Source organism: Haemaphysalis longicornis, unplaced genomic scaffold, assembly GCF_048455015.1.
Source record: "Haemaphysalis longicornis isolate Haplotype H1 unplaced genomic scaffold, Haemaphysalis longicornis Haplotype H1 scaffold_4, whole genome shotgun sequence".
NCBI lineage: Eukaryota > Metazoa > Arthropoda > Arachnida > Ixodida > Ixodidae > Haemaphysalis > Haemaphysalis longicornis.
Genome location: NW_027526361.1, coordinates 108,769,961 through 108,794,601, shown reverse-complemented (window position 1 = coordinate 108,794,601; position 24,641 = coordinate 108,769,961). Strand labels below are relative to the sequence as shown.

The 24,641-nt window shown below is 48.4% G+C and overlaps 1 protein-coding gene and 1 long non-coding RNA gene across 2 annotated transcripts in view; one reads left to right on the top strand and one right to left on the bottom strand.

The window, feature by feature from the left end:
- The window catches only part of LOC144179252 (aminopeptidase N-like), a 129,141-nt gene that overhangs the window by 13,393 nt on the left and 91,107 nt on the right, over positions 1-24,641 (top strand). The gene's annotated exons all lie outside the window — the stretch shown is intronic.
- On the bottom strand, positions 9,485-13,396 carry LOC144179253 (uncharacterized). The gene is made up of 4 exons (XR_013324190.1): positions 13,114-13,396; positions 11,968-12,049; positions 11,173-11,260; positions 9,485-10,513 (listed from the first exon to the last, which is right to left on the bottom strand). It is a non-coding gene; the product is annotated as an uncharacterized LOC144179253 (long non-coding RNA).

Genomic DNA, 24,641 nt, shown 5'->3' with positions numbered 1-24,641 from the left:
CTTTCTATATCCGCTTAGTTACTCGAAGACCTCAAGTCTAGCCGACTTTGTCATTCGTCCTTAGCCACTTTAAATACTGAATTGGCGTCTCGAGTGGGGCCAGTTGGTTCATTCTGAACGTAGAAAACAGCGCAAAAAACGAGGACTACCAGACGAGCGCTGACTGGTCGACCCCACCAGCACGCTTTTTTGTCGGTCTGCCATCTCGACTTCCCGCTCGCCCAACTAACTCGACCCGAACAGAGACTCGAGGTCTCACCGTCTAATCCCTGTCTCTCGCCATCGCTACCTAAACGATGTAAAAACAATCTTACGTTGTAACGTCCAGGTTTTGCTAGCTGAAATGCGAATAAAGAACGGAGTATCGAAGTCCTCAGTGCTTTGAAGTTATATAAGGTAGTTTCCAAGTGATTGGCGCCTCTTTTTCGGCACGTCTCGCCCAAACCGAATGTGAACGAAGGCGGCACACTTTACGCTAATCTTCTCAATGACATTAGGCAGTTTTAGCATATCGTTACCGTGTTTGCAGTACCGTTTACCGTGTTACCAGAAGCGCTAGCGACGGTGAAGCCTGTGCCGGTAAGTTACCGTTCGCGGTAACTCTCGCGCTGCGCAGTCTACTCCCGCAAACAGTGTAAACGGTAACGTAAAAACGGTAACGATATGCTAAAACTGCCTATTGGCCATACACAAGCTTTACGCTTGTCGTTTGTGGCGTGTTTAGAGCTCTGCCTCTCTCATCGGATGAGTTAGGCCCATTTTGAAGCCAGCTGAGTCAATTCAAGTTAGTCCGACTAGTCAAGTTATGCCTGTGCTACACGGAAACCTTCAAATGACAGTTGAACGCTCACTTGGAAGGGCACCTTATGTATTTGCAATGAAGGCACTCGGTAGACAACTGGGTCGAATGCCTTCGGAAGGCTTTTGAAACGACTGTGTAGCACAGGCATTAGTCTATTCAAGTCAAGTCAATCCATAATTAAGGCAGTGATCATTGGCTACATAAGCTTTGCTTGCCGCTTGTGACGGTTTCTGACGTGCTTAAAGCGCTCCATGTGCACTGTCATAACGTGAGCGGCCATCGAACAGTGACTCTGTAAGCAGGCTTTTTTTGCTAGAAGTTGGTCGCAGGCAGAGCTCTCTATCCAGCAAGGGACAAGTTAGACAAATATGGTAACTGCCTGCCACAATGAAGATGGCGGAAAAAAAAAGGGGGGGAGGATGGCGGGGAAGGATGGGTGTCGAACTTGCATCTGTTGCTTTAGACCTTATATAGCCTGCAGGCGGAACTTCACTGGGCGTGAACGGAGCAGGGGTACTTATTCAGACCTCTCACTTATAACTTTTTTTTTGAACAGCGACACAGTTTACATACTCAAAACTACATGTGTGACTCCTAAAGGTCGCGGGTCCGACCTCGGCCGCGGTGGCCGCTTTTGAGATGGAGGCCAAAAGCGGAAACGCCTGCGTGTCGAGATTTCGGGGCACGTTAAATATCCCCAGTTTGTATAAATTAATCCGGAGCCCACCACTATGGTAAGCCTCATAACCAAGGGGCAGCTTCGGCGCGTTTGGTCGCGGCTTTCTTGCGGGATCGCTTATTCGGAAGGTTAGCGTTCGTAGTCTATGCAGTCGACGCATTCGCATGAAAAGGTCGACTGCCATTCACCCCACCCCCAAGTTGATAAATCAACTTCGCACGAGGTCGCGGGTTCGATTCCCGGCCGCGGCGGCCGCTTTTCTGATGTAGGCGAAAAGCAAAAACGCCCGTGTGTACGAGATTTCGGCGCACGTTAAAGATCCCCAGGTGGTCAAAATTAATCCGGAGCCCTCCACTACGGCGCGCCTCATCGCCTGCGTTGCGTCGGCGCGTTAAACCCGACACTCAATCAAATCAACTTCGCCACAGCCTTCGTAACTTTAAACGGTCACAGTTGGAATCGCTACCAACGAGTGAGCTGAGGAAGTTAACGAGCCGAGACGGAAATCTCTTGGGAGGTGTCGCTAAAATATCGTGCTTTTCTGGCAAAATATCTCGGGATGCGTTAATTCGAAACGCGGATCGTATAACGGGGTGGATAAGTTGGTTCGGCGTTTTGTTCAGAAGCATCTTGTTCATAACAAAATACGACACCTTATAATTTGTTACTCGCGGTGAACATTCACAGCACAAATCGACGTAGGCGCTTTTTTTTAAATGCAGAGCATTTCTTTAACTCACGATGTCACCCGGCGTTGTCGGCGTTGGCGTGCCTCGGCGTCCGCAACAGCCGTTCCAGGTGCGCCCTCTCCCCCACTCCTCCTCTCCCGCAACACGCTACCCTCCTCGCTCTCAACAACAGGTCCGCACCCCTCCCCCTACACTATATAAAAAAATACTTACCGGCGCCTGGTTTCGATCCCACGACCCTGCGGGCGGAACGCAAGGTACATGGTGCTCTACCCACTGCGCCACAAAGCCGACACAGAATGGAAGGCTACGAACGCGCCTTGTATCCTTGACTCATTCAAACTACGTCAAGAAGCTGCTGATACAACGCATTCACTACCTGTGGGCGGAACGCGAGGTACATGGTGCTCTTCCCACTGCGCCACAAAACCGACACAGAATGAAAGGCTACGAACGCGCCTTATATCCTTGACTCATTCAAACTACGTCAAGAAGCTGCTGATACAACGCATTCACTACCTCCAACTCCCCAAACACTAAACGTTAACGCAATACACCCACCCCCTATGCGACGCATTTACTCGAGTCCCCCTCGCGGGGAGATGGACCCTTTATTGCCCCCTCCCGGGTCATCGTCATTTAGACGCTGACATGGACCATCTATGTCTATACTGTCTGAGTCAGTGCTGCGAAGCAGTATCAGGGGCAGTTAGCAGCAATTCTATAACGGTATCGATACTAATACTCCGGGTGAATGTGCAGTAAACCCTCGTTCACTTTATTCATCACTTTATTCGAAATCTCACTTTTTTTTCCCCTAGCGTTTCATGGTCCCTCACTGCAGTGCTTAGAGAGCACATTGTCTTCCTTTTGACGAAGTCCCCTTTATAAAGAAGCTAATTTCCTCTCCCGAAAATTCGGTTATAACGAAGGTTTACGGTGCTTGTCTGTGTTGCTAAGCCTAACGGAGAGTTACGCGATTGCTGGGAACCCGAAACCTGACCCTAACGGCCGCAGTATCTACCGCGTACATTCAGGGAAAAAGGAAACGGTATACCGCGAAAATATGAACCAGAGCACACAAATAGCGCGATTTCTTTCATGCAGGTCAAACTGACGCGTAAAATAATTACAGCAACAAAGTTGGGAAATGTGGATTTTCCAACAGTGCGCCATTATTAGGTCTCCAGGGCAGTATTTTTCGATATTGTGGGTGATCGCGTTTCATTTGTGCATGGCTTCATGTTTTTGCTCCGCTCATCCACCTACGCGGCCGCAACGTCGGGCTCCCTGCAGAACAAGGAATAACCAACAAGGAGCGTGTTATCTCGGGATCGAGGTTACGTCTTCGGACCATCCACCTGTGATAATTCTATTCTAAAGGTTTCATTTCTTACTCGCAAAACGAGTGCGATGGTGGAATGAAAGTGGTTGATTCATTATTTTTTGTCATTCGAGCCATCACTTAATCTTCCGACGACAGTATTGTTTAGTACAACGATGTGGTAAAGGCAAACCGCCTTATTCCTTGCATGGCGGGATATACCTATTTTGAGCAATCACCTGCGTAATTTTTAAAGCAGCTGATGGCAGTGTTTTTACTTCCTTCCAACACCCAAAATTGTCCACGTGGCTCCTGTAGTACCACAGATGGCGAAGGCGTCGAGCTATAATTCATCGAACGGATCGACAGGATTAGGCGAGTGAACCATTTATTTAAACAAATATATGCATCTACTAATGTCATTTTGTGAGGAAAGTTATAGGAAAGGCAAACTAAACTTAATCGCGACACTTGGCTGTCTTTGGCGTGGTTCGAAATATCGTGATTGCATATACGGTCACACTGACTTGGCGCCGTCCTGTTCATTATATTACACGTATACGAATAACTCTGCAGAGCTGTTCACTGAGCGGTGACATTTTCGCTGACTGGTGATATAGGCACTTATCATTGTCGAACATTAATTAGAATGTGTGATACGGTAGCCTACAGATTTTTCGGACCTGGAGGGGAACGAGAAATAGTCCGAATGAAAGAGCAGTCCGAAAAACGCGTGAGTCGCAAAAACGAACTTTATTTTATTTAAATAGGACGGATCAAGTCGCAAATGGTTCAGGACAAACCTGATGATGACGTTGCGCTTAAGTCAGCGTCACCTGGTGCCTAAGAAAAGGGGTGTCTAAAAAAAAATATCAACTGGCCACGTATGACCTGTTTCCGGCTTTCGAGATTGCGTCCGCCCCTGACTACATGCAAAATTATGGCTTTCAAGGTCAATGTTTGTTACCCCAGCGGAAGCCAAGCCAATCCCCATCCAATCCGAAGTCGGCCAAGTGGCTTATAGTATTTAAAATGGCGTCGTCCTGAAGTCGCACCGTGGCTCTGTCGCGAAAAATGTTTTTTTCCGGAAAATCAAACTTCTGGCTTTATTTTGTCCGAAATTTCCGTTGTTCTTATACACTACTCATATGGGACAACTGGCGGTTTATCGGGAAAGTCTGGAAAATCCGGCAAGTACGAATTTTCGGAGTCCGAAAAAACGGTCGGCTACTGTATACGAAGCTGCCTGAGTAGTACAGTTATGGCGCATTTAATTGCCTCGCATTGAAACGTAATAGTGGCAATTCGCAGGAGTTACTTTCGGTGACAGTATTTTGAATAGGGAGCTCGGGCCGCCGTTCTGTGTCGCTATTGAGCCCTAAAAAGTACCTCGCGTTTTCCGCCGAGGTTCGCAAAACAATCTGTTGCACGCGTTGCCGTTCCTGGCAGCAATAACGGCTCGAGGTCTGCCCTTGACATAAATTTATGCGAACGTATACGGCAGGTGGAAGGGTTGAAAGAAGTACTGGGATGCCCTATCAAACAGGATACAGCAGTGATAGCCAGGAAGGTTAGTCGTCAAAACAACACGTGGCGTATATATATGTGGGTTCTGTTCGTTCCCTTTGTGTATGGCGCCCCCGAAAGCATTCAGGGGCCTTCGTGGGGGTTTCGGGTTGCCCGTCGCAAGGGCGCATAGTTGTGAGGTGCATTTCGTCCTCGTTTTTAACTCATCGCGTCTCCTCCATGGCCTATGCTACTATACGGAGATGGAATGCAAACATAAATTAATAAAAAAAGCATGACGCAGCTTGCACACTAGTGGTGGAAGGCTGAAGATGCAGCAGAGATGGCGGTCTCTCGCCCTTCGTCGGAGACCCTGCTGTTGCACCTCACAGGATTTCCGAACCTGCCGCTGTAAGGTCTGCATCGCTGGCAGGCGCCAGGATAGTTTTGCCCGCACATATCTCCTAAAATGGGCCGCGTTGGCACGCGCTAAAACCCGCGGCAACCGGCTTCGCGAACTCGGCGTCTGTGCTCCCCACTTGAGCGCGAACGCACGTGGACTGGCGAGTAGAAGAGAACGCGAGAGATCTCGCCTCGAACGCTGGGCAGGGGGTTCTCGAAGATCGAGCGGGCCGACGCCGGGCGCTCCTCACGAGGCGCACGCTCACGGGCGCTCGGTCTTTTTTTCTTGGTATTTTTTTTTCTCGTAACGCTCTGCGGCTTAATTAAGAACTTAATCAGCTCTGCTGTTAATAAACGAAGGTCCACTGGTGGAGCTTTGCGTGAGCATCTCGTCTCGCTCGCTCGGGAACTTGGGGCTCGGCTGTGCACGCTTTGGTCTGGCGTCCTGCTTAGCCGCTTTGCCCAGAGGCAGGTGACAAACCACGCTTCGGCGTGACGCCATCTTGGCAACGTCGGCAACGCTGTAAAGGCAGCTTCTCCACTCACTCGCTCCTCCTGAGTCCGACTGTCGCTCGCTCTATTGACAGATCGGCGCGAAAATTTTGCCGACGTGCCCCATCTATTGCTCGCGCAATGATAATCTTACGAATATTTTCTTAAAAGGACCCTGCAACACTTTTTAAACTTTTTTTTGAAATCCTAAATACTTGCAGAACGTCACCCAACACGCCCAGTCCTTAGATTAGGGGGTTGCAAAGTACCCCAGCCAAAAATTACTGCTCTGTGCCCATCAGATAACATAATTTCTAAACTCGCCCAAAAGATTTTTCGGTCTTTCCCGATCTTGACGTTCTTCGACGGCTCGAATTACGTCACTAAGGCGATGCAGCGGCTGTTGGCCGGTTTTCCTTCAGTTGCAGCAATGAACGCTTTTCGATAACAACTAAAAAAAAGGCACAAAAACAAACCAGAAATGGAAGGCGTATCTGGTGCTGCGAGCGAATCACGCAGTGCCGTTCCGTGCTGGCCATAACTGTAGCTTTTTGTGGTTCCAGACGCCAAGGAAAGAGTGCAAGCGCTTATCGAAAGTGTTGCAGGGTCCCTTTAAAGTCTAAGATCGCGCATAATGCGACCAAGAACCAGCGCCCGGCTGTGTTTCTTTGACCGGCCTTGCGTCGGTATAAGCAGGACCCACGCTTAACACCCACTCTTATCACCGTCGTGCGCTCGGCTGCGCACATGCCATGTTTATATTTTCGCACTGGGACATTTTGTGGCGACCTTTGAAACTGGCTAGTTGGATGACGGATGAGGTAGCGCCAGGAGCTTATCGATTTATCGATAACGTCAATGCATCGTGTGCACCGATCGGTTTCAGCGTACGAGAAGTTAGTCGACGCCGCCATTGCAGTTAGTGTACCCTGTTTCAAATCCCCGCGCAGAACAGTGTTGTGTGAATGCAGACGGAAGCCTGTTCCACCAGAAGCTTTTCAAGAGCGACAGCCCCTGAACCAGTAGAATGTCGCTTGACAAAAACCACCTTGGTGGTACCGTCGCTGAATGGATGGGCAACACCGTTTTCGTGTGGGACTTGTGAAGGAAGCGTTAAGCCACGCTGGTGTCTTCGGGCGCTTTGTCTTTATGGGTTCTATTTAATTAAATATTGCACTGTTTCCACACTTTCCAGTCTGGAAGGCGGCGTTTCGAATGTAAAGCGCGTTCATTGCTCTGCGAGGTTCGAATTAACTCCAGTGGCACTATGGGATTCCAGAAATTGCGGCTCAGCGCACCAAAGCCATCGCCATCGTCATCAGCTTGTTTCATGTCCACTGCATGATGAGTCTCACGGACTTCCAGTTGCTTATATCGTAGACTACCTACCTGGATCCAGACTTTGCCAGCAATTTTCTTTTATTTCATCACTCCATCGAGTTATCGGTCTGCTAGTATGGGTAGCCCCTCAGTTACTTCGGTGGTACATGGGTCGTTCTTATTATAACCCAGACACCTGCCGCGGTGGCTCAGTAGCTAAGGCGTTGTGCTGCTGAGCACGAGGAGGCGGGTTCGAATCCCGGCCGCGGCGGCTGCTCTTCTGATGGAGGCGAAAAGCACAAACGCCCACGAGAATTCAACGCACGTTAAAGGTCTCCAGGTGGTCAAAATTAATTGGAGCCTTCTACTACGGCGCGCCTCATCGCCTGCGTTTCTTCGCCGCGCTGTATTTTACAATAAAATCAATTATAACCCAGACAACGGCTGCTAAAGAACTGCGACCATTTCGTGACTCGCGCGCCAACATTACGTATCCCATACCTCCGTGGTGTTCCTCGACGTCCAGCCCTGCCCCTTGGTGGCCACTCCGCTACCCTGGTGGTCCACCGATTGTTGTTATAAACCGAAAAATGGCCGCTGAACAACTGCGACCATTCTGCGATTTGCGCACCAAAACCTCGTACGCAAGCGTGAAACTTCGGCCTGGTCGCTGCCGCGGCTCTTTCTCGAAGCAGTTCCCGAATATAGCCTCCCAGCGGGGTCCGTATCGAGGACCTCTAGATGCAGTCAGCGGCGGCTGCGGCCTGAATGCCGGCCACAGTCTTTCCTGCGCCGTTGGGGGAGTCGTCGTCGGTCGCACAAGTGGGGCCCTTGTTGCGATCCGAGCCCGTGCGCGGCCCGCCTCTCTTCTCGGGTGTCGTCGACACGCCGCCGCAGCTGAATGGCGCAGGGTGGGGGCGGCTCTTCCGGTGCTCTAGGGCGTCGGTGACTCGTGGCCGCTAAGGGCCGAGCTTGCTGCGTACCCGTACTACAACTGCTAGTTGCGTGCAGCGTCGGACCACTTGATGCGCTCTCCGGCTGCGGAGGAACGTCGAGGGGTGCTTCTGGAGTGCTTCATCGTCAACAGATTAGACAAGTTTCCTTCCGCAACATTTATAATTCTCTTAATGATGGCGCGCCTAGAAGTCATCTGGAAATCGCCAAGAAGGCGGAAATCTAGCTTTTTTTTATTGCCGAATGCGCTGTGTGGCTGACGAAGTTTCTTCACCACAACCCACTTATGAATACACTACATGGCACCATACCGACTAAGGCAGCAACCTATTGGACTCTGTTGAGGTGTTGCTCTGTTGCACTGTAGTTTCTTAAATGGGCCATGCAGACAAAAAACAAGTTTCGTTCATTCGAAAGGTTGCCTCGTTAGAATGACACCACATTCAGCGCACACTTCGCTGAAATACGCTATACAATGAGGAAAAAAAAGGAATGGCCATTCGACTCACTAGCTCATTTCCCGCAACAGAACCTGTGATGTCATACGTGCCCAGCTGTACACTCTAAGCTGGGTAACCCTTAATAGAGGTATACATTTTCGAATTTTTGTAACCTATAATTTATAAGGTACAAATGTAACCTATATCTTCGTAACCTTTATATACGTATACACGTAAGGGTTACTCAGTTATGGGTTACTTTGCAGCTTTCAGCATGTATACCTTTATATAAGTTACATCTACCGCCGTCCAAGGCCACACACCTGGAAGGTGTCATGTTGCGCGCCAGGCGCGCTTTCGCCGGCGCCGCAGTGGCGACACCCCGAAGGCACCTTTCCCGCGTGGTAAACAAAAATCGCGTTAGTGGAAGACGATATGTGCGACCATGCTGTTCATTGCGCCGTCTAAACTTTTCCGTCGGGTGCCTTTGTTCGTCCCTCGAATAAACTGCCGGCCACACGGCTGGGGCTAAAAGAGAAGTTACTTTTGTAATTCCTAAAATTGCAGTGTCAAAAAGCTTTAAAATGTTCTCTTAATAATGCATTGCATTACGTGTTCGATAATCGTTACCCAGGTTGTCACCCAAAAATCTTCGTGAGTATTGGCAACACTTGTCTTATAAACAGGCATAACTAAATATGATGTTTGCATCAGCTTTGTGCCGTTTAAGAAACCAGTATCAAACATGCATGATAGTCTTTTGGTAAATTGCGGGCATGAATTTGAGCTTTAGTTAAACAACATTAGGCTTTAGTGAAACCAAGCTTTAGTGGAAACATGCACTTGATAGCATACTTCAAAAGGACGCCAAAGTTATGATAGCATAGCCTCAAGCCGAAAATTCTTGCTTACAACTTAGGCCATGATTATCAAAAGACCATTGCAGTACATACACACATATTTGCGCATTTAGTAGGGGCACATTTCCAGAAGTTTGGCATCATTAGTTTTGAACATTCACATTTATTATTATGAAACACCTGTGGGGTATTTATTAAAAAGCAAAGCTGCGAACCACCCCAATGTTATTATTGTTCCTTAATGGGTATTAGACGAGTGCGGATTCCTGGGCGAATTGGTGTTTCCTATATTGCTTTAGACTTCCAGGTAAAATTCGGTTTATTCATATATCCTTATTAAACCTATTTAATAAATGTGGCGTGAACAGCTTCACAAACATGGCCAAATATACAGATTCTTTACCTCAATATTTGCATGGATGTATGCAAAGTATTTCGAATTGTTCGGATACTGCCATTGAACAATTTCAGACGAATTCGAGTTTGAGCTACAATTATAAGATGGTTCTCAGAGGTGCACTTTTCCAGTACAGCGTTATTGCCATGGTTCCCCACAGAAAAAACGCAGAATGTGGGAAAGTAGAAAGAACATTTATTACAAATTCACTGTTTCATACAAAGCTGTGTTTATGGCTATGTTCCCTACATTCTTCGTTGCACTCATAGTCTAATATTACACTTGGATTTCACTCGTCTTTACGAATCCATCTTTACACTTCCCTCTTAGGTTCCTCTTTGCAGTTCCACCTGAGTTGTGATTCCCACGCCAAGTTATCGTTTTTATGCAGCACTAACAAGTTTCCAGGCCGATTGCAATCTGTCTTTTGGACAAACTTTAAATGGGATCTTTAATTTCCTGCATGAAAAAATGCGCTTGGGAAAATTCAGAGATAAGCTTCGCAATTTACGTAGTACACAAGCAAGCACAAAATCAGGGCACGCTGAAGATTTCCCGCGGTCGTCGAATAACTTGTTCCCTGATGCTGCAGATGGAGGTATATATGTGAGGGGCCGTCACTTGGATTTCCCCGTCTTGAAGAGCCATCTACAGAAAATTTTAGAAAAAAAACAAAATCCAGTGCAACCATAAGCCCCTCAAACCAAACCATAGGCATGTGAAGTACGAAAAATATATTGCACGAAAAAGAAGACGGAGACCAGAGAATGAAATGAAAGGCCACACAAGAGGAGTGATTTACGGCCTTTCCTGATAATTTCACATCATTTCAGTAATCGTTACACAGAGTAATTTGGCCGCATTGTTCAGAACGCGAAGCCACTATAGTCATACCTGCCAACCTTACCGAATTTTAATCGTTCCGTGTTCCAGTTTATCTCGCGAAATGTTTCTGCATGCTCACCCAGAACAGGCAGAAACTTTGGGCTACGAGATAAACTGACATACATTTGCAAAAGAAAAAACAAAAACATTTCCGCGCCTTCATGTGGAATCACTAGTACACGCCACAGAACGAATGTCGCACTAAACCCAGGAAACGTGCTTTCACGATTCTGACGCCATCCTCGTCATATTTTTGGCTGTACTTAAACATCTCCCCCCCCCCCCCCCCCCCCCCCCTTGTACTGGCAGTTTCATTTTGAACAAGGATCCCACATGGAAGCCGAAACGTTTTTCATTTCAGTAAAGTGTTCTTATCGGTGGTTTCTTCCTCGGCTATCAGTAAAAAGGAATCGCCAACTTACATTTTTTTCTTCGTCCAGATGTGTTGTGGGAGAGGATACATCTAGAACTTGCACCGATCTTCAAGTGGCATTCCCAGGAGGTTTGTACCTGTAATGACTCGAAGGGTTATTTGGGTTACAATGTAATATGCTTTAGAGCTGGGCAGTTGGTATACATTCATAATAAAAGAACACCTCAAACTTGACAAGACGAAGAAAAGATCGATTTGATTTATTGTAGTGTTTAACGCGCCGACGCAACGCAGCCGATGAGGCGCGCCGTAGTGGAGGGCTCCGGATCACCTGGGGATCTTTAACGTGCACCGAAATCTCGTTCACACGGGCGTTTTTGCTTTTCGGCTCCATCAGAAAAGGGGCCGCCGCGGCCGGGAATCGAACCCGCGACCTTGTGCTCAGCAGCGCAACGAGCCACCGCGGCGGGTAAACGAAGAAAACAACACAGCAGAAACACTCACTAACAACTGCAGCTTTCTTAAAGAGCTCTCTTCGAAAAAGAGTTATTCTTGTTGGCTCTGCAAAACCACGCATCTTATTGAATAGCTAGAGTTGCTAAAAAACTACAAAGCTCCATGCTGGGGAAATCGTTATGTGAATTCATAACGTTCATGTAGTAACGGACTGATAAAAAGAATCACTTAACATGAGGCAAAATAAGATACGAAATGTAACATCATAACACTTGAAGAAAGGCCTCGCATTTTTACAAGTGAATCATACTTTTGTCTGTGCAGGCCTGGGTGCCATCTTTACAAAGAATATTGGAATGAATGTGTTTTAGTTATTGTATTTTCATACCGTTGTTTCCACTGAAATCAGACTTCATTTCAACTAGTGTCATACGCAGGGGAGTCCTGGTTGTCAGCTCAAGGAACACTGCCTGCAAGAAAAACAGTAGTGCTCATAAGTCATAGCATAGGTAGCCCGATGCAACCACACTTTTCGAACAACCAGGAACCGATGAGGGTGCAGCACCAATTTTTACACCTGCACCTGTCTCTATGTTATTCGGCACAATATTTTTATCATCAAAAAAAAAAAAAAACAATCAAGCAGCCTGCATGCTGGCTCATACATACCACCATTCTGTAAAGTCGCTTTACTGCACTACACTAGGATCACGCGAGACAACCATTTGCCCTGCAATACCACGCGAATAAATAAATGACTGATTTGTGCAAATGAGAATAATAAACCCACTTTACATGGTGAAAATGTCCCGCTGTCTCAAAATGACTAACACGAAATTTACCGACTCAAGGAAAATAATGACAAAAATTAAGAATGTTGTACATATGAAAACTTTTTATTGTGCGGTAGGGCAAACTTTCACAAAAAAGAGGCTTGAACTGGCCAAAAGTGAGTTTAGAAATATCGGTAAGCATTTAGTGGACTACTTTTCTGCAGCACACACCGTGTTTATCCGGATATATTACTACAAGACCAATAAACTAGACACCATTCCGAATATATGCAGCGAGAAAAATGAACATTTCCTGACGGCTGAAACAAAATGATAATACCCAGAGAATAGCGCGATAATATAAAACTTTAATGGGAAAAATTCAATTATTGAAAACAGAGCTACCTGACAATTACATGGGCCAATAACTCGTCAAGTGCGCCCGATGCAGCCAATAGCGTAAACAAAACGCTCGACACATGACGAAGGCGCGCAAAGAGAGCAGAAAGCAGGTCACGACGAGCGCCGTTATCTGTTATAATGTACGGGCTTTCCCGATCGTCCGCTATATATAGTCTGACGCAACGAACGCAAGCCCGTGATTTCATTCAATTGCCGTCGCGGACAACAGAAAACGTCCAGCAAAGCAACCAGTCAGGTAACGAAAATCCCTCTCGAATGCTGCAATTTCAAATTGAAAAGCCTCCAGCGAAAAGATACACCCAATGAAAACACGGAAACCGTTACGGGAATATACTCACCGAGTTCGCTTCCACTGGCGCCGGGGCATTGTTCCAACATGCGAACTTGATGCTGGTCGTAGAAGAACGGGCCGTGTAGCGCTGCCAGTCACAAATGGGCTCGCCGCAGCCTCCGCGACTCACGCCGACAAATAAGTCTTGTAACAGCAATCCTCGCTTCATCGTAGGGATATCACAGCGGTAAAAAGGCTCGAGTGGCGCGAAAACGCGGCCACCGTGCCTGCGGGCGCCGCCATTTCTCTATATCCCGTCATGCAACGGAGAAATCAACGGCCGCCTGGAGAGAAGGCGCGACGTGCATCTCTTAGAGGTTACAGAGCGTTTTATAGGTTACAACGTAAAGGTTACATGTCAGATTTTGTTGATGTAACCTATAAATTATTAATGTAACCTATAAACCGCTTTTAACTTCAGGCTTGTAACCCTTAGAATGGACTGGGATAAAGAAAACATCAAAATGGATCCATTGTAACCTTTATTTTATAGGTTACTTCCGTTTAGAAGTTACATTAAGGGTTACCAGGATTAGAGTGTACGATTGGCTCGTCTGACAAAGGAAACGCAAATTAGCCAGTGCTTATAAGCTTGGAAAACGAGCCATTTACGCCTAAATGTTATGCATATTTTCAGTTTACAGCAGTCAGATGGGTGCGATAAACAATGAAAGTTACGAAAATGCACGTAAACATAGAAGTATCGATGTGCACTGCTGTTCGTACTAGGCGCACTATGCTTGTTTTAGCTGCACAACAGCCCACCGCTTTGGAGTTGTCTTACCCGACAGTTGCCGATTGGCATAAGTGATGTTGTCTTATGTGACCCTGTTTGTCGAGCATACCCCATGCTTGACAAAACGATTACTTTCTATCGTAACAAAAACAAGCCAGGTGTAAATGCGGTCAAAAACAAAGCAAAGGCGGCCGACGGTATGGTATAGCGCCATCCGGGAGGACAGACGGCAAGCAAAACTGCAGAGCCGAATGACGCAGTGGAAGTTCGTTTTAATACGCGCCGTTATGACTTCATTGCAGACGTCACGAAAAACCACAATTTCGCAGGAGAATCAAAATTTGAACCTAAATTAATTTTTCGGTGTATACGGCTTCATTTGCTGCCGGACAAGCGCTGGGGGTACTATAGAGCACGAAATCTTTCGAATAAAACAAACTTGTATTTTGTCTGCATGACCCCTTTAGCATCGCGCATATATGTGCACTCGTATAGTAAACACGTCGCTGGGAAGGAAGGCATTTTTGTCTTACAGCATGTTGTATGCCTGGTACGTCACGGCGGAAGAGGATAGAGCAGCTCGAAATGCCACCGCCGTCGCGAGGAGGAAGCGGCTGTAGGTAAAGCTGTGGCAGCCGACCCGACGAATGCGATATGGGAGTTTTTGTTGAATGAACAACCGATCTGCGTTAGGCAAAACGAACAACGCCATTATTGCTGAAACTCGCAGTAAAAAAAAACCTTTGCACGCTTTCACGGCATTTTGAGCCATGCATGCTTATACCACAATAGGGCGAATCCTGCTTCCGCGCACAAACTTTACCTGCATGATGCGCGCTCCCCTTACTAGTGGTGCGGAGAAGCAGCAGGTATACGAAGAGGGTTCCTCATTCATCTCGCACCAGTGAGGCCAAATGCCCGTTAAAAGCATCCTCTATCTCCATATCATGAGAGAACATTCCACTAAGTCCTTGTGTGCTATCGCAATAACATCTTCAGCGTTCGTTAAAAAATTATGAGGACACCGAAGCTATGATGTTTCGCAAGCAATGGTGTCCGATTGCCAACCGTTTTCGTTCATCATCATCATCGTCGTCGTCGTCGTCATTTCCTTTTGAGTCTTTTGTTCTCCCCGTTGCTACGGGCGTTCGCATCGCAAAGCAAACAGGACGTTTGGTAGGAACGTACTTTAATACTCGCCCATTTGCTATTTATACTACTACAATGGGCAAATTACTCCCGAAGGCCTCAGCGCAAGTCCCGAACACGCGTTTCTAAGTTGAAGGTCACAACGCATTCATTAGTTGCACCGTTGGTCAGCTAGAATGATCGAGCTGTTGGGTTGGTGCTTCGTGCTCGTTTCCCACTGGCGCCTTTGTCTCGGCGAATCTCGGACAGCTTGTCAATGCATTAATGTGACCTTGGTGGTTACTTGATCTGTGAATCTTTTCAAAACAGCGCAGTAGCACCCACAGGACCAGGGCTCGTCCTGTGTGTTTTCTGCCCTCAGTTTAGTCCTTACTGCGCTGTTTCTTAAATGTTTCACATGCCATTCAGCTTTCATGCTTGCAGCAAATGAAATCGAGTAGCCATCCTACATAAGCGTCCATCTTAGGGCCATCTATGTCCGACTTGGTTTTCAAGGTGAAGGCGAACGCGTTTTAACTGAACGCGCCCGCGAAGAACGCGTTCAGCCCTCTCCGACCCACTAAGCGGAACGTTTGCCGGGCCACGGTAAAATGGTCATCTCGCTTGGAACAAGTTTTGAACGTGTTGGGAGTTGTGTATTCCGTGCCAAATGCGACATACCTTCGTACGCTAGCTGCTATGACAAGAGATATTGTATACCGGACAGAGTTCGACGACAACGTGTTAGCATGGCTTTGTTTGCGGTTTGATAATAGTCCCGGGCGACTAATGTATAAGTTAAGCAATGTCCCCTGTTTTCTATTGTGCTCAGAACCCATTTTTTTAAATTCAAAGCTTTACTGCTTTCGTGCAGCATTTTCGCCGCCGATGCGCAAGTTCACCTTTTGACCGCAGACTCACCCCCTGCGACACACCCCTCGAAGCGCATCGCCTGATTCGCCGGGCCCGCCGTCAGCGCTGCGCACAAGGCCCCGTTTTCAGTCGTTCTGCTCAACCATGAGCGGCGGGAGCCGCCGTGGTTACGACCGATCAGCTGATCGGCAGCCGACCACCCCCGCAGCGTACCACGCATGCGCCACTGAGTCGTCTCGGGCTACGTGACTCGTCTTGCGCCGCGTTCACCGAGAAAGAGGAACGCCGCGTCCGCCGTGAATGAAAGCGTGGCCGGGCCTCCTCGTGGGAGCGCTGCATGGGACCGAACGGCTTTGAGCCGTTGTCGGCAATACAGCTACATCAAAGGTTAACCAAGCGAAACCAAAACTCAACCAGACTAAGCCAAGCTTTTGCTTTGCATATCCAACGTTAGCTGAGCTAAGCCGCAGCCATTTTTTTTGAATGATAGGTCTGCCATGTAGTCTTCTGGGCAGCGGTAACAGGTGTCCGTGGCCATACTCGCCTTGTTTAGCTCAAATCACAGACGCGCCCGAGCTATGAAATACAGTAAGTCCTGGTTATAATGAAATTGTTTCAATAAAATTTTCGCTTTTTTGAAGTTTTCACGATGCAGTACAGTGAGAGCAAATCATCGGTTTTAACGAAGTTCCGCTTATAAGGAAGCCAACTTCCTGCTGCGAGGTCGTCGTTGTAACGAGTGTTTCTTATACGTAAACTCGCGCTGCGGTACTCACGCGTGTCACGAGCAATTTCGAGCGCCTCCTTGCACGGAACTGGAGCTACGAATTCCCAGCTTTCCCCCCTTTGCCTCCCTCCGAGGAATCCGTCAGGCTCTTTGAGCGACGACAGGGCGGCTATGATGACGGACGCCTGCTTCAATTCACGCGTGACGTAATGGAGCCATGTGCTCCTCAAGAGGCGTCGGGCCTCCCCCTTTCAGTGGTGGCCGAGACAGGACCTCCCAGAGAAGCTGCGCGTGTTCTCGGCGCGCGAGTTTGTGCGCGCGCTGCCTGCGTTTGTTTGTTCGCGGCTATCGTCAAGACCGCGGTTTGAGCGGGCCCGCTGCCAAGATGACGCCTTCTCTAGCGAATAGTACGGAACATCGTTCTATTTGTTCGATTGCCCTTTCCACTTTGTTTTCTCTGCTCTCCACCGTTCGCTCCTTGTAAAGCGCTTGACACAACACGACGTGAACACATTCCGGAGCTGTAGCGATACAAAATCCTACTGCCCCCATTATACCCTTTAGCAGAAGCAAAATGGAGAGACGAGCTAGTTGGTGAACATCCATGAGTGAAACTTAAACGCAAACTGACACAGGGACGAGAAAAGGAAACGACGCCAGCGTTTCCCTTTCTCGTCCCTGTGTCAGTTTGCGCTTAAGTTTCACTCATCGACCTTTTAGCAGACGATCCCGTGTTTTCTTTTAAACGTGTTTTTGAGTTTTAAACAGCGATTCATTTCTTACATCTCATTTTCATACCAACCATAATCACAAGCTATAGGTCTTTACACCAGCTATCTTATTGGTCTTTCACTTTCACTTTCACTCTCTTTCACTTCGAATTTAGCTGTCTATTTTTAGGTACACCTCTTACTATTTCTTTTACTTGGCGCTCTTTGTCTGTGGTTGGCCTTGCGCCAGTAAACCCAACCAATCATCGTCATCACCGTTCGGACCATCGGAGTTTTTCGTTCGCGGCGAAGTGGAGTCGTCACGACTCGAGTTCAGCCTGCTTTGTCTCGCTCTTCGCAATTGCAGCGGCGTTGCCGCTGATAGCGCTCCGTAATTGCTTCCTACGCGGAACGCGAACGAGTTCCCGCGTTGAATGCGGGACTCGTTGCGATGACTGACTCGCGTGACAGGGATTCCTCGAAAAGGGGGGCGCTTTGCCGCCCAGAGTGACGACAGCTGCCAGAAGGGGGAGTATGTATACGGGGGCGGGGATCGGCCGTGGCCTGCGGAGGTAGTCGGCCGCTTAAAGGTCCGTTCTTTCTTTGGCAGTTCTTACCAGCATTCGTGGAAGAAACGAGATGCGGGACAGCAAGGCCAGCGCCTTGCTGTCTGTAAATGTTTTCTGCCTTGTTATTGCTGGGGTTACGAACAAACAAAACGAGGTTACGGGGCACCTTGAATTACCAGCCCTCGTTTCCGAAAAAAATGTCTTCTACGCCAAATGCACTGCTTGCTTCATGAAGTGCCAGAGATATTCGATACCATTGTTTGGGCCCGAGGGACTTGTGTGATCGGTGGATACTGTTCATGCTCCAGTGGTTGCCAGGCAGTTTCCTATAGCGTGATCGCGCGAAACAACGTTACGATTGTTCTCCGAATGTTAAACAAAGGTGACCTGGTGAAGCATGGCCGAATAATACGGTTGCGCGTGTTCAAAGAAAAGGCCGATTGTCGGTAGACAGCGCTTCGCAACCGGACGTTTAATACCACTGCAACCGCTTCATGAAAAGAAAGTGATTCCGCGTGAGCCATTTATTCGAAACACGCAATAAAATGAGATAGCGGTTTAATGACACATCTGCTTAATGTGTCTAAACAGCCCTTAAAAATGGACAAGTAAAATTTTCCTGCACAACAAGGACTGAAGTGCCGCTGTTGCGCAATTACAGCAATTGCCCGAATACGCAACAAGAAAATTAGCCTTTGTTCTACTCTCTGAAATACCCCTTTTTATTTCTAACCCTGTCAATATGCCGACGCGGACCGTGCAGCCATTGTTCTCCGTCCGCACATTGACACCGACTTGAGCATAAATAAGCAAGCGCAGCCACTGTAAACGCATCTTCGTAGCTACTTTAACTTCTGACGCGTCAGCGGTCAGACGCCATGTGCTTGTCACCAGACGAGACGTGCACTCCTGTCTTAGTGCTTGAACCCGTTTCCCCATATTTATTCGTCGCACCTGAAGTGTGCATTTACGGGTTTGAAGCGAACGCACTTGTTTGAGTGACTTTAGTGACAACCGCAAATATAAATATAATATCTCAAACGTATATTGCCGCGTCCATGTAACGGAACTCAACTAAACGGGCCCTGGCTACCGACTAAAGAGGCACCTTGCGCCAATGTCACATCTCGCAAGCTTGTGTTCACATTTCGCGGTATAGTGAAGTCTATATGCGAGCCCAGCGTGTGCGTCGTTGTTCTACACTAGAGCTGTATTACGCTATAGGCTTCTATACGCCGAAGTCTCTAAAGCGTTTTATAGGCTATAGAGGCTTCTATAGCCTCGTCAAAGCTCCCGAGGGTCCTCATGTTTTTGAAGTGAGAGCCCTTCCATAGCGGCATGCGCTCCATGGCGCGCGCTTTAACTGGCCAGTAGCAAAAGGAAATGAGCAGCGGCACAACGCGTGAGAGATAGATCGAAGCCTTTGGAAAGAATGAGGTGCAGAAATTTATACACACCCCCAACACCCACCGCATAAGGATTTCGACACCCCTCCCCCCCCCTAAAAAAATCCACAACCACGAGCACCGTGCCCAGGGATTTACTCCCGAACATTCCCCCAACACCCCCCAAGGAGGACTTCAACACCCCCCAAAAACCGAAATTCTGGATAAGCCCCTGGTGAGGCGGAAGCGGATCGCGAAGCACAGGCAAGGGAACGAATCCTTTCGCGAACATGGGGCGGAAACGAAGCGTCCAGTTGGACGTTAATGCTCTCCCATTCAGAACCCTTAAGAACCCTTAGGTGCCCTCGCACTGTCCTCGAACTGTGGGTTAGTTTCGATGACACTACCCCTGCGGTCATACTCGGTGATTACTATATGGAATTTCCGGGATCAAAGAGGGAGTGGTCTATGCGTTTCGTGTTGCGACGCCTCGCCGACCCGGTCCATCCAACCACCCATCGGCGTACGTGCATCGATTTTATATTATCCAACAATGTGTGTGCGATTGCGAGTATGCCGACCAGTGTATAGCACAGCGACAACATAGCCATTGTGAGCGTTGTTACTAAGTGACACTCAGCAATTTACAGCTCCGCTGATCATCTGCATTCGCAGGACGGAATGGCTTTGGACTTTTTTTTCCGTCCGTTCGTGCAGTGGTCGTTCAACATGCATGAATATTCGCGAAATTTCCGGACTGTAAACGTTTTTTGCACACGCGCGAGAAGTGATTGGCCCTGAGCGCACTCCTTATTTGAAGGTTTCTTTTTCGTCCGGAGGCGAAAATATGAGAGCACGTTTCCTTGAGCTTCTCGTCCGGTTTAACTGCTGCTCCTCAGCTCTCTGGTGCCCAGCTGAAAAAAACGTTTCGGTCCGTTGACACGAGGCGGCTGGGTAAATCATTCTCGTTTCGAAGTAACTGTTTTCGCACTGCCGAGGCCTGCTGGAGTGCTATGTTTAGGCTGCGGGCGCGTTTGTAACTCGTCGCGCGCATCGTCCGCAACGAGGAAGCGTGCGCGCACCAGTGGCGTGACGTAACATGTGCGTCGGAGAAAGATCGTTGGATTTATGGCTGTTGCACGTCGCCGAAGGGTTTCTTCTGTTTAGCTCGTAAGGAGCTGACGTGGTGGGCAGTGGGCCGGACAAAGTACTTCCCTTTTATTGTTGTTGATGTTGTATGCGCAAGCTCTGCCAAAACGGATGTCTGCACCGAGTCTTTCGAAGTGGTCCACCTGATTTTTTTTTTGTTCGTCTTAGAAAATATAGTTTTAGGTTTAACGCCATAAACTTCCGTGCTGCTAATTATAGTGCTGTGCTGCCGAAACTTGACTTGTGAACGTTGGTTTGACGGTGGGTATCGAAAGCTGTGTACATCCCCTGGTCGGTTGTCGTTAATATTATCAGTAAATGCTCAGTCGTGTAAAGCAAACTATTCGTAGTCACGAGGAAAGGAAAAGTCTACTCATCACGGGAAGGCCAACTTCAGGGCGTTTCAATTCCTTTTGCCAGACAGGCAACTGGTGTGGGCGCGTGAGCGATCGTTTAGCTCCTTAATTGCTCAAATACGGGCGCGGGCTGTTCACGATAAAGAAAATAGGCAGTTTTAGCATATCGTTACCGTGTTTGCGTTACCGTTTACCGTGTTACCGGAAGCCGCTGGAGAAGGTGACGCCTGTGCCGGTAAGTTACCGTTCACGGTAACTCTCGCGCTGCGCAGTCGACTCCCGCAAACACGGTAAACGGTAACGCAAACACGGTAACGATATGCTAAAACTGCCTATTACCTGACATTGCCGCTTACGTGGTACGTAAACTTTTACTCGCGACTGTACATCACTGCGACGACACATAGCTCAGGGTTGTAGTTTCACTGGCAGTCAGGGCGACCGCATTGATAGTAAGGCCGCCAACAATGACGGCCGTAGTTAGCGCAGGTGTTCAATATGGCTCTCATTAAAGACTAAACGTGGAACCAAATCCGGCCAGTCCGACCACCGCTAGTTGCTGCGAGGTTAAAACCAGGAGGACACGGGAGGTGTCCTCATTCTCTCATGGAGGCTGCCGAATGCAGAAGATAAGGGGGAAGCTGCTAATCTTTATTGCTGTATAGGGCACGTGCCAGCGATTTTTCACTGCCGCCTTTTTATTGCGCTAGGGTTCGTGCAGCGGACGCCGAAAAAGCGTTTATTGGACAGCCGACGAAAGGCTAAGTCCACGCTCGTAAAACTCCAGTAATCGGTACAAGCATTCGTTGGTACCCAAGCGTCGCTGATAACAGCGAGTTTTAGTATTTCTTTTGTTTGCATCGCGTAAAAACCTGTACTACTCACTTAATACGTGTTCGCTCCACGTAGTATGCGCCTCGGTTCTGGCATTCCTGGTGCCATAGGCAGCGTAAGGCTTATTTGTTAGTAGCCAGCTCCAGACACGTCGTAGCTAGACGCTCGATTCAGGGCCCCGGAGTTGACAAGAAGGTCCCCTTCACCCCGTGTTGTCGGAGCGGCGCGGTATACTATACGACCAAGCTAAGAATACGATTAGGTTCGCATAAATACACGAGAAAGTGGAATGGCATCCGACGGGCATACGGAAGGCCGTGGGTTTGGTTCTCACCCGGAGAGCATGTTTTCTTTCTTCTTTGTCTTTCATTAAAAAAAAAACAATTTAATTATACACGTGAAAGTGAACTCCTTTTTTTATGCCTGCCTTGGCGTTGACTGCTGGCTCCCCTTCCCATCTCTCTCTCTCCCTCTTTATGTATGTATGTGTGTAATGATCATAGTCAAGAATGCAGAAATAAACCGTAGGTGTATACTTGTTTCTGATCACTTTTTTGTGGGGAAATAGCGATTCTGAAGTGTTAAAAAATGATAAACTAAAAATGCGTGCCAGGGGCGGGACCCGAACCCCTAACCTTCGGATGACGTATTCGGTGCTCGGTTACCAGTTAAGTAACAAGCGTGGCAGTACTCATTTTCTGGCGTATGCACGTCTATGCAAATGTATCGCGTGCTTTAGGATGACAGCAGAAGGCGAGCTTCCTTAAAAAACCAAGGCAACATGTTTACGAGGAAAATGACAGGGTATTACCCCTGTTATCGATTCGGCAGAAGAAACACCGATCAGGCTGCGCAAAATCAGCTAGTTCAGCCGTCTGCCCTCCGCGGATAGACTTTCGCTGGCGAACAAAACCTATAGCTCGTCAATGGCCGAAAATTGAGCGTTATAGGCTCTGTGTATCTGTGTCCGTCAATACGCTGGTAACTTTCCAAATAGTCAAGGAGGAAAGAGTGAGCCATTGAACCTCGTTCGCCGTCCGCCCCGTCGGCTTCTCAACGTACACGTGCGCTGCCCTAGTGATTACAGCCTGCTTGCAGCGTGCACGTTCATCGGCTCGCGCGTCGTTGATCGCGCTGACCGTCGCGCAAGGCAAGCAAAACAAGCGGCGGACGCCTTCCTTGTCTTCCTCGAACAGGTTTTGCCCTTCGAGCGAGATGTTTGCACGCTCTCCGTTGGCCGGCCCAGAACCTTGTCTCCACTGCGGTGCAATGCATCCGCGAGCTGCCGAGTTTCTCAAACCATGAAATGGCGGCATTCCCGCCAAAACATCGCCGAAGTAATGGTGAAACAGAGAGGAAACCGGGATCCCGACGCGCGTGTGAGTGCAATGGAAAACAAGGAAACGACTGGAGCCAGTACGCGACTCGTTTTTGTCCCCTACGTGACGTCAACTCATCCAGCTACACGACTTCCACGAATGCCTATGGTGCACTAGTGAACGCACATGTGTGCTTCCGGAAGCCTACGTTCAACGGAAACGGTTGTATACGTTCACTATACTCGGTTACAACTTAAGAACGGCAACGGAAGTTGCCGCTGTGCCTCATCACCGCGCAGCCGGATGTTACTCCGCGCAGTACAAGTAGCGCGTTACTGGAATATTTTGAACATGGCACGAGCCGTTTTCATAACTTTTTGGACTTAATATGCTTATAAACTACTGCAGCGACGACAAACAAACTACGTGAGAAAAGGCAGACGACATCACGCATTCATAGCAATCTCCTTTCAAAACGCGCGCGCCTGTTGACATCCGGGTTCGTCGCTTAGGCGGAGTGATGCCGTACATGAGCTATTGCCGTTCTTAACTTGTTCCCGAGTATAGAGTGGGAATAAACGCTTTTGAATTCTCGCGCCGCACCACCGCGCACGATCTAAGTGACACTGGTGGGTGTCCCGCGCCGCATTCCGAACGTCACGTCGTCGCCACGAACCGCGGATGTAGACTCCCACCGATCGTGGGCGCTTACGGGGGATGAGCAGAGTGACAGCGACACGAATTCCAGGGTGAACGCAAATAGCCGCTCGTTTAGTACCGGAGGACAAGTTCTGAATACGAGACGAGCGAGCCTGAATACTAAGACGGGCCAGCATTTGCGTGAGTGTGGAAGGCCAGAACGGTGGCGAATAACTTTTGATGTAGCAGGAATAATTCACAAGTAACCAAGCGGGAAAGAAGCATGGGTGATATGCGGCCAGCGAAGTTCAATTCGGGGCCAAATTGAGCAAAAGGTCCGGGTCGCCTATGGGCCGCCCGACGAAGCGGACGTAATCAAGAGACGACGCTGAAGACTTGAACGAGCAGTATCAGTTCGAAAAATTCGCTGCCACCCAGTCAGTTCAAAAAAAAAAATTTCGAGTTTTGGCCTTTTGCGCAAAGCGAAAGATAACTGCGGCCGAATCGGAGCTGGTATATGGTACAGTCCTGAGGATGCATGGAAAGGCACCCTGAGGTTATTAGTGTGTTCGCTGCGTGCCATTGTTAACGGCAGTCTCGAAGGCTTTGTCACAGGAAAGCGCCCGAAGAGTTTCCGCATTCTCGGTGTTGCAAATGACGTAGACGGTTCACGCGAATCTCTACACGTAGCGGTAATGTTGTTCTCTCGCAATCATGGTACACACAACCAGTACTGTAGGGGGCGGGGGGCACAGCCAATTGTGCCATGCACGACGGCTAGCGGTAAACATATCCCACCGCCATCAGAAATCGCCATATTACGAGTCGCTTCCTTTGATGTACGCAAAAATGAAATGCCAGGAACCAAGTGACGGCCAACCTCTTGGTCGAAAAAGAAAAGCAACATAGAAAGGAATCTGCTCCTAAGCATCGTTTAATCCGAACATCACACGCACATCCCATTCAATTGCATGTACAGATAATCTTTAACGGGCTCCGGAATGTACACATCGTGTTTTTATATGCTACTGCATTGCTACGCATGTGTTCCTTAATTTTCCGTCCACCTTTCCAGTGTGGACTTTCTTAACCCCAGGAGCATGTGGCCTA